Raw genomic sequence first — 10,193 nt, 5'->3', positions numbered from 1 at the left:
ATAGTCAGCGGCCAGGTCCCTATAAGATGAACACTATTCATCAACAACTGATACATTGAGGTATAGAATTTGTAGCTTATACGTATCTCTCACTCCCACACTTGTTCTCTGCTTTTATCTACTTCTTTATTTCTTCTTTCCTCTTTATCTTTCATGGAAAGTGAAGAGAAACTAGTAGTTTCTGCAGTGAAAATCGTATCTGATGACCAGCTAAGCAAAAGTTGAAGAACCCTAAGAGTAAAACTCTCACTCTCCTCTCTCTCTCTCTCTCTCTCTCTCTCTCTCTCTCTCTCAATTTTTAGCCTGTGTTTTGATTAAACTGTCATGATAAATTATATTTATTTTTATGAAGTAGTTCCTGTGATAAGTAGATATATTGTTTTAATCTGATTTTTTATGCATATGCATACATTAGGTATATATAAATACATATCTGAGCACATTATATATACATATAAATTTTATAAATTCAGTATTGATTTCACTCACAAATTACCCCTTCATGGTGATGGATGTTGATATTGATCAGTTTGTTTCATGATCAGTACATATTTATTGGCTTGATGAAAAAAAAAAATCCCAGATCATGGTTAATTTTTGGCTATATATAGAGGCAAGTTCTTATGTTTAATTATTTATCTGTTAGCAAAAATTATGCTTATAATAATGAATTAACGGATATTTAAAATCATATATCTATACAGAGTATGGTGTGTGAGTAGAAGAGGAGTTTCACGGCACAAACTGTTTGTCCCCCGCAACTCATGGGCCAAAATCTGACTTCGAGACCGAAAGTTGCACTAAACCGGGTTTGTGCCATTAAATACCTCTTCTACAACTGCGCCAGTATCTATACATATGCATATATACAGAGAGCTTAAGGGGAGGGATCCCCATTTTTTGAAAAAAATGGGGATTAGGTGTGGGGCCCACTTCACATCAATTTTCAACGATCCGAACCGTCTATTTTGTTAGTTTCGATTCATAGATCATCCTTGCAAAAATTCAATTCAATCCGAAACCATTTGCCTATTTAATTATCAATATCAAATTTCATATTTTCTTATATAACAAAGTATTCGTTCATTTCCTTGAACCCAATTAGATGTCTTAAACATTTCCAATTTAGCTAATATTTTGCAAGGATGATCTATGAATCGAGACTAACAAAATAGACGGTTTGGATCGTTGAAATTAGATGTGAAGTGGGCCCCACATCTAATCCCCATTTTTTGAAAAAAATGGGGATCCCTCCCCTTAAGCTTTCTGTGCATATATATATATATATATATGTATGCATATGTATGTATGTATGTATGTATGTATGTATGTATGTATGTATGTAAGGGGTAGTAGACATGCTAATATGCATTGTATATAATATATCAGATTTATATGAGCCTGAATGCGTTACCTCACCCTATTAATTGATGGTTTGCACTGCAGGGATGAATGCATGAGTTTTGTGGCATTAAGGGTGTATAGATGAGATGGGGAATGAGGTTAGAGTTCATATATGTTGACAGAAGAGAGAGAGCACAACCCGCCATCGGCTAAGGAGAGTCTTTACCGTTGCTGGGAGTGTGCTTTCTCTTCTTCTGTCATCATCTCTTACATTCCCATCTGTCAGCACCGTCGTCTGATCTACTTCGATCTAACCTCAAAGTAAGATATTCTCTCACAAAATTAAGGAACATTGTTATCTACAAATATATATATATATATATATATATATATATATAGCTCTATTAAACTAAACATGGTAAATACCAATATTAAACTCAACATGGTAAATACAAAAAATATATATGACAATATTTGAGAATTTCTTATATATTCATTAATCTCCAAAGTGGAGTATATATAGGAGTTACAGTTGATATTACATATGTACTTCAACAATGTGGGACAATAAACTACTATTTACACTTTAACTAATGTATAACTCGCAACACTCCCCCTCAAGTTGGTGCAAAGATGTCATGCATGCCCAACTTGTCAAGCGAGTTGGAAAACACACTATTAGACACAGCCTTAGTAAGAGCATCAACAAGTTGATCTTCAGATCTCACAAACGGAAACATAATAATTCCAGCATCCAATTTTTCCTTAATGAAATGTCGATCAATCTCCACATGTTTTGTTCGATCATGTTGCACTAGATTATGAGCAATCTCAATAGCAGCCTTGTTATCACAATGAAGTTTCATAGCACCTTTTGGGTTTAGACCTAAGATCTCTCAACAATTTTTTCAACCACAACAACTCACATACACCATGAGACATACCACAAAACTCAGCTTCTGCACTTGACCTAGCCACCACTTTTTGTTTCTTGCTTCTCCAAGTAACTAAATTACCACCCACAAACATAAAGTATCTAGATGTAGATCGCCGATCAGTGATAAAACCTGCCCAATAGCACTGGATTATGAGCAATCTCAATAGCAGCATTGTTATCACAATGAAGTTTCATAGCAACTTTGGGTTTAGACCCAAGATCTCTCAACAATTTTTTCAACCACAACAACTCACATACACCATGAGACATACCACGAAACTCAGCTTCTGCGCTTGACCTAGCCACCACTTTTTGTTTCTTGTTTCTCCAAGTAACTAAATTACCACCTACAAACGTAAAATATCCAGATGTAGATCGCCGATCAGTGATAGAATCTGCCCAATCTGCATCTGTATACCCTTCGATATTCAAATGACCATTCTTGGAGAAAACCAAGCCTCTGCCAAGAGCCATCTTCAATTACCTCAAAATACGGGTCACTGCATCCATATGAGCTTCACTAGGTGAGTGCATAAACTGATTTACCATACTAATTGCATAAGCAATGTCAGGGCGAGTGTGAGACAAATAAATTAATCTCCCCACAAGCCTCTGATATTGTTCCTTATGAGTAGGAACTTGATCTGGAAATAAGCCCAGACGATGATTCTGCTCAATCAGAGTATCAACAGGTTTGCAATCTAACATACCTGTTTCAGCTAACAAATCAAGAACATACTTTCGTTGAGACAGAAAAATACCATGCTTGGATCGTGCAACCTCGATTCTAAGAAAATACTTCAATTCACCTAATTCTTTCATCTCAAACTCAGTAGCTAGGTACTTTTGAAGGCGTTGTATCTCCTTCTGATCATCACCAGTCATTATCATGTCATCAACATAAATAATCAATGTAGTTAGCTTACCATTTTGTCGCTTTAGAAACAAAGTATGATCTGAATGACTGTGTATATACCCAAACTTCTTCATTGAACTTGTAAACCTCCAAAACCACGCTCTAGGAGATTGTTTCAAACCATATAAGGCCTTTCGTAACCTGTATACAACACCTTTTCCAGGAGATGTTCCAATACCAGGTGGGAGATCCATATACACTTCCTCCTTAAGATCACCATGAAGGAAAGCATTCTTAACATCAAAATGCAACAGAGGCCAATCATGGTTTACTGCTAAGGACAGAAGAACACGCACAATATTAAGTTTGGCAACATGAGTAAAGGTCTCCTGATAGTCCACCCCATAGGTTTAAGTATAACCCTTAGCAACTAATCTGACTTTATACTGGTCAATAGAACCATCTGTTTTGTGCTTAATAGTAAACAACCATCTACATCAAACGACTTTCTTCCCGTTTGGTAACGGAACCAAATCCCAAGTAGAATTCTTTTCCAAAGCTTCCATCTTAACTTTCATGGCATTAACCCACTTAGGGTTAGACAAAGCATCTTGCAATTTTGTTGGAATTGATACACTAGATAGCTGACATATGTAAGATGCATATAGTTTGGACAAACGATGAGTAGACATATAATTGTTGATAGGATATTTGGCTTTGGCATGCATATCAGGCTCATATTGTACTTTAGGTTTTCCACGATTAGCTCGTGGAGGCAACTGATAAGGAGAAGAATCGTCAGAATTTACTTCATGTGTACCAAAGTGTTAGAAGAATCATCACTGGACGAACCATCATTAGGCAACACATTAGACATATCAGCTGTTGATGCACAAAATCAGCGAAGACTTTGGTACAACAGAAAGTGTCAGGTTTTGTGACCTTCGCTTGGTTGCTTCGGTCACTAGTGAGGATAAGTACGTAAATGAATAGAGACAGAGAAGCAAACACAGGATGTACGTGGTTCACCCAGATTGGCTACGTCCACGGAGTAGAGGAGTTCTTATTATTAGTGAAGGGCTTACACAAGTACAAAGGATCAAGCTCTCAATTTAGTGAGTTCTTGTGAATGATTTAACACAAATGGCATTAGGCAATATTGTGGGGGAATGACCCCTATTTATAGAAAAACTTGTAGCTTTGTCACATTGACATGTGTCATGTTATGATTGGTTCTTGATGTCGACACGTGCTGCGCTCTGATTGGCTTCTAATCTTGACACGTGTCGAGTAGTGATTGGCCTCCTGGTCGGAGGGGAACTCTTCTGGGTCCTTGACAGTATAGCGTTGGCCGGTGCTCGGTAGTTTCGGGATTGGTCAAGTATGGTACAAACAGTGCTCCCCTAAGTTCCCGAGTGAGGGAAACTCCTCGGTTGGGGACTTGTAAGATCCAATCCCTTGAGTAATCACGAAACTTCTAAGTACCGAAGTGTGGTCTGATCTTCATCTGCCCTTCTCTGGAAGTACCTTTCCTCCATCCGGGAATGGTGTATTTAGCTGATGTTGACGCACAAGGTAATGTATCAATTTCACTTGAAGCTTAGTTGTAGTTTCGGGCTTAGTCAAGTGTGATACAAACCCTATAGTAGGAGTCCCCCAAGTCGCCGAGCTAGGAGATCTGCCGAAAGAGGTGACAGACAAGGTAAGCAGTCAAACTTCCAAGTAAGCAACCCAGGATCAGAGGTTTGAGTTCGGCTTCCGGTTGATTGGTCTCCTTCTCCTTGTCTCTCATTCAACTGCCAGGATAAGGAGAAGCAAATGGATAAGAGATGATATGAGATACTTTTGCTTTTGAAGAAGTAACTTTCCACAGGCTTATTCTTGAACTGTGCTGGAGGGTTTTCTGGTGCCCTTCAGAGTATAAGGCCGATTCAAAAATTTGAGGGTTAAAACAAGTCCATCAAATCTAGAGTACGTTCGACCTTGATGATATGGGATACTTTTGCTGTTGACGGAATAATGAATGTGGTATGGAAAGGTGTCGTGCTGTAGTGATCTATTTCAGCTCACCGTTGAACCTTCTGCTTCAATCTTTTGCATGGCAGAAGTGGTGTGCAACCTTTGCATTTAAATGGTCCTTCAGAACATTCCTTCATAGTGACTCATCCACGCTTGGCAGCTTCAGTGTAAAGAGCTAATATCTGATCAACTGTCATGAGGTATTTGCCGGTGGAATTCGTGACCTTGACAACAGTTGAGGATGAGTACTCGAGAGCAATGCTAAGTAAGCAAACAGGCAAAGGCTCCAGGCAGTCAGTTCCAAATTGGAGGTTTGATTTCAGGTTCCGACTGACTGCTCTCTTTCTCCTTGTCCTGCAGGTGTGGACAAGGACAAAGACAAAGACAGGGAGAAAGCATGATATGGGATACTCTTGCTTTCGATCCTGATGATATGAGATACTCTTGTTCTTAGTGTGGCTTATTTGCTGAGGTATTATCGGGGGGAAATAAAGCTGAGTATTTCGAGAGGTTATGTTGAGGTTGCCTTTTCGAATGCGAGAAAGGGTTGAGCATTTTTGCAGGTTTGCCTGTCCGTTGAGGAGGGAGGTCAATGTATATAGGGATTTCCCAATAACAAGTAGTAATGCTATTCCTTTACCCTTCTTGGTCACAGCAATGTAGTGGGAGCTGCCAGCTTCACGTGTTTTAATTTTGTCAGAGCACTTTGAAAAAGTGGTATGTGGTATCTGGAAAGCTGATATTACGTGTGAAGATTACAGACAAGCTTTATCTAAGGAAATCTGGCTCTCGAAGTTCTGAGAGTTGTGCCTCTTCGGTTTTCGAACAAGCAATCCCGTCGAGGATCTGACTCTCGAGATTCGGAAAGCGGTGCTACTCCGGTTTTTGAGAAAGTAATTATGTTGGGAGTCTTTTCTCGAATGTGAGTAAAGGTTGGACGTTCTTGCCAACCTGTCTTGCCGCAAAACACGGAGGTCGACACACATAGGGACTTTCCAGTTGTCAAGCAGTGGTGCTGTTCCTTTACCCTTATGGGTAATAGTAGGGTAGCTGGAACTTCGAAATTCTCGTGCCTAAACTTTGTCAGAGATCTTTGACAAAGTTATATGTGGTACCCGAGGAGTTGATGGTGCATATGGAGAGCGGTGATTGAACAGTAAGATTCACGTGCTTTCTACTTCACCAGAAATCTTCGACAGATTGCCCGTAATTTCCGCAAAGCTGATTGTGCATGTGACAGGTGCTGACGAGGCTGAAAAAGCAGGTGCTTCTTCGATTTCTGAGATCGGCCCTCGTGGTCTCTGAGCAGCCCAGCTTTTGAGAAAGCAAACGCCTCTTCGATTTCTGAAGCTCCGTCGAGTGCAGATTTTTATAGAGGCTGGCATTAAGTTCCACAGCACACTTGAATCTCTACCAGTAGAAGCTCATTTCTTGCACTTCTAAGATCTTGATTTGTCTGACCTCTTCCTTCTTCAACACATTTGAAAATGTCTGGACCCTCCGACCGTCGTTTTGACTTGAACCTTGGAGAAGAGACAGCCACGCCTTCTCCAGACAACATATGGCGCCCATCCTTCATATCCCCTACTGGTCCTCTTACCGTTGGGGATTCTGTGATGAAGAATGATATGACCGCTGCAGTGGTGGCCAGGAACCTTCTCACTCCCAAAGATAACAGACTACTTTCCAAACGGTCTGATGAGTTGGCTGTTAAGGACTCTCTGGCTCTTAGTGTTCAGTGTGCAGGTTCTGTGTCTAATATGGCCCAACGCCTATTTGCTAGAACCCGCCAAGTTGAATCATTGGCTGCTGAAGTGATGAGTCTCAAACAGGAGATTAGAGGGCTCAAGCATGAGAATAAGCAGTTGCACCGGCTCGCCCATGACTATGCTACAAACATGAAGAGGAAGCTTGACCAGATGAAGGAATCTGATGGTAAGGTTTTACTTGATCATCAGCGGTTTGTGGGTTTGTTCCAAAGGCATTTATTGCCTTCGTCCTCTGGGGCTGTACCTGGTAATGAAGCTTCAAATGATGAACCTCCAATGCCTCCTCCTTCTGGGGTTTTGTCAAGTACTGAGGCTCCGGATAACCACCCTCCGGTGCTTTCTCTTTCTGGGGCTCTACCGACTGCTGAGACTTCCCCTAAGCAACCTTTGTGAAGGCTCCCTTTTGTTTGCTTATTTTGACTCATGTATATGTACATATTTGTGGCTTATCGAAAATATTAATAAATAAGCTTTGCTTCATTTCAACATATTGTGTTAAATACACCAAAGCCTTCTTCATAAAGTTCTTTGAATTTTTGCTTTTGTTGAAACCTGTATTGTTGAAGCTTTGTGAGTGAAGCATGTAGTTTGAGGTAGTGTTCCCTTAATTTCCCGAGTGAGGAAAACTTCTCGGTTGGAGACTTGAAAAATCCAAGTCACTGAGTGGTTGTGAGACTGCCGAGTATCAAGGTGCAGTAGCATATGGTGGGAGTCCCCCAAGTCTTCAGGCGAAGAGAGTTGCCGAATGAGGTGTCTAGCTAGTAGTCAATGTCATGAGTAGGAAAACTTCACTTGTTTCTTTTCGAAGTGGTAACCCAGGGCTCTTTCTTCATATATTGTTTTTTGTTATGAAGATGTGTTAGGCCCAAAGAAGTGGAGGCCTAGGCCCTTTTTTCTTTTTTTTGTTTTTTTTTTGTTTTTTTTGTTTTTTTTTGTCGACTGAGTGGGATGTTTTCAGCTGAATCCAAATAGGGGGATGTTTTCAGCCGAATCCAAGGAGGGGGGAAAGCATGACTCATCATCATTTGTCATGATGTTGTTCCCACACTTCATCATCATTTACTACTTTTCCTTTTCTTCTTTCATAATATGCCATCAATGTGTTTAATTTTCTTTTGCTTTGCCTTTCCTTTTTGGCTGGAAAGATTGCCATCTTTCCTCACAATCTGATTTGCTGCAGTCTTGTTGAAGGAAATGTGGGTGTTGGAGCTAGGTAAACCAAGGAGGGTGTCTACGTAGAGGGAGTGGTAGCTCTTCAATATAACACCATTTTCTGTGGCTCAAATCGCAAAACCATCTTCATGAAAGTTGTTCCTTAGCTCGTGAACTACAACATATCCGAATTGGAGATCCATCGGAGCGGTACAACTCCAGAAATTCAGGTATGATGAGTGATTGTTCGTCATTTGTATATCAACGCGTCAGACTTGTTGTGAGCTTCAAAAACTCCATTTTCTCTTGCTCAGATCAACATACTTTCTTCATCGAAGTTGTTCCTTAACTTGTGAACTACAACATATCCAAATTTGAGGTCTCTCGGAGCAGTATAACTCCAGAAATCCAGGTATGATGAGTGACTGTTTATCATTTGTCTGTCAACCCGTCAGATTTGTTGTGAGCTTTGAAACTCTATTTTCTGTTGCTCAGATCGGTATGCTTTCTTCATTGAAGTTGTTCCTCAGCTCGTGAACTACAACATATCCAAAATTGAGATCCCTCGGAGCTGTATAACTCAAGAAATTCAGGTATGATGAATGACTGGTTATTATTTTTCTGTCAACCCGTCAGATTTGTTGTGAGCTTCGAAACTCCATTTTCTATTGTTCAGATCAGCATGCTTTCTTCATTGAAGTTGTTCCTCATCGTCTCTTTCATAACATATCAAAAATTCAGAATGAACTAATGGTTAAATATTTCCAGATCTTCGAAACATCACAGCAGCTTCGAAATCTGCAAGAATCCGACTGTCATGTTTGGAGCTTCAACACTTCAATTTCCGTCGCTCAAACAGAAATGGTTCCTTCTTGAAAGTTGTTCATATGCTCAAGAACTATAGGGTGTCCAAAATTCAGCTCCATTGGAGAAGAGCAGAGGTTGCAGAAATTTGATAGATGAAAGGAGGCGGAAGAGGGAGAGAGAGAAAAAGTCTCTTGGGTTGGATTTCTATTTTGGGGCAGATTCCAATTTTTGTAGCACCTTCATTATTGATGAATTGCTTGTACTTTTGTCCATTATGAAACTTGGGACTTTGGCTTGTTGTTGGATCTATTATAATATGTTTGGGAACATATATAAGTGAATAAATAAGAAGGAAAATTTTGGGCCCTTGTGGGTGTAAAACAAAAAATGGTTATGTTTACCCAAGTGTTTTTGTACAAGGTCAAGGGCATCTTGGGTTTTGTGAACAAAATTTGTTTATTTGGAGCAAGGTTTTGTGTTGAAGCTTTGTAGGTGAAGCTGTGGTGTTGAAGCTTTGTAGGTGAGGCTTTGTAGATGAAGCTTTCTAGGTGAAGCTTTGATGGTGAAGCTTTGTAGATGAAGCGTTGTAGATGAAGCTTTCGAGGTGAAGCTTTGATGGTGAAGCTTTGTAGATGAAGCTTTGTAGATGAAGCTTTGTAGATGAAGCTTTCGAGGTGAAGCTTTGATGGTGAAGCTTTGTAGATGAAGCTTTCTGGGTGAAGCTTTGATGGTGAAGCTTTGTAGATGAAGCTTTGTAGATGAAGCTTTCGAGGTGAAGCTTTGATGGTGAAGCTTTGTAGATGAAGCTTTCTGGGTGAAGCTATGTAGGTGAAGCTTTGTAGGTGAAGTTTTTTTTTGCTGTGTATGAATAGATCTATTGTTTGGATATAAGCCATTGTTTGGTTGTTCCTTTCTTTGTATAGTCTTGTCGACACATACTTAGATTTTGTTTCGTTGGATATATCTGCTTTGAGGTTTCAACACTTGAGTGTTCCATTGCTAGGAATGTAAAAGAGTGAGGGCTAAGTTGGCTAAATTACCTCTTTATTGAATTCATTGCCAAATGGCCTTCATTACATAGGATGCCGAACGGCTATAGCTCAACACTTGTACATCGTGAGTCTATTTGTAGTAGTACTTCAAGTGATCAGCGTTCCATGGATGGCCAAGGGTCTTGCCATCGGAGCTTCTAAGTGTGTAAGAGCCAGGGCGACTGATGCCAATGACTTCATACGGTCCATCCCAGTTTGGACTAAGTGTGCCTTCACTCGGGACTCTGTCGCAGAGTAATCTTTTCTTTAAGACCCAG

At 40.1% G+C, this 10,193-nt stretch overlaps 1 long non-coding RNA gene across 2 annotated transcripts; it reads left to right on the top strand.

The window, feature by feature from the left end:
• LOC126591062 (uncharacterized) lies at positions 1 to 9,182 on the top strand. 2 transcript variants are annotated; one of them, XR_007612240.1, is made up of 7 exons: positions 1 to 237; positions 705 to 809; positions 1,447 to 1,665; positions 8,117 to 8,307; positions 8,392 to 8,489; positions 8,573 to 8,670; positions 8,846 to 9,182. It is a non-coding gene; the product is annotated as an uncharacterized LOC126591062 (long non-coding RNA). The 2 variants fall into 2 exon arrangements; XR_007612239.1 differs by having other exon boundaries at positions 8,106 to 8,307.
• The last annotated feature ends 1,011 nt before the right edge of the window (positions 9,183 to 10,193 follow it).

The sequence above is a fragment of the Malus sylvestris genome, chromosome 11 (assembly GCF_916048215.2).
Source record: "Malus sylvestris chromosome 11, drMalSylv7.2, whole genome shotgun sequence".
Taxonomy (NCBI): Eukaryota; Viridiplantae; Streptophyta; class Magnoliopsida; order Rosales; family Rosaceae; genus Malus; species Malus sylvestris.
This window is presented reverse-complemented; position numbering and strand designations above follow the sequence as displayed.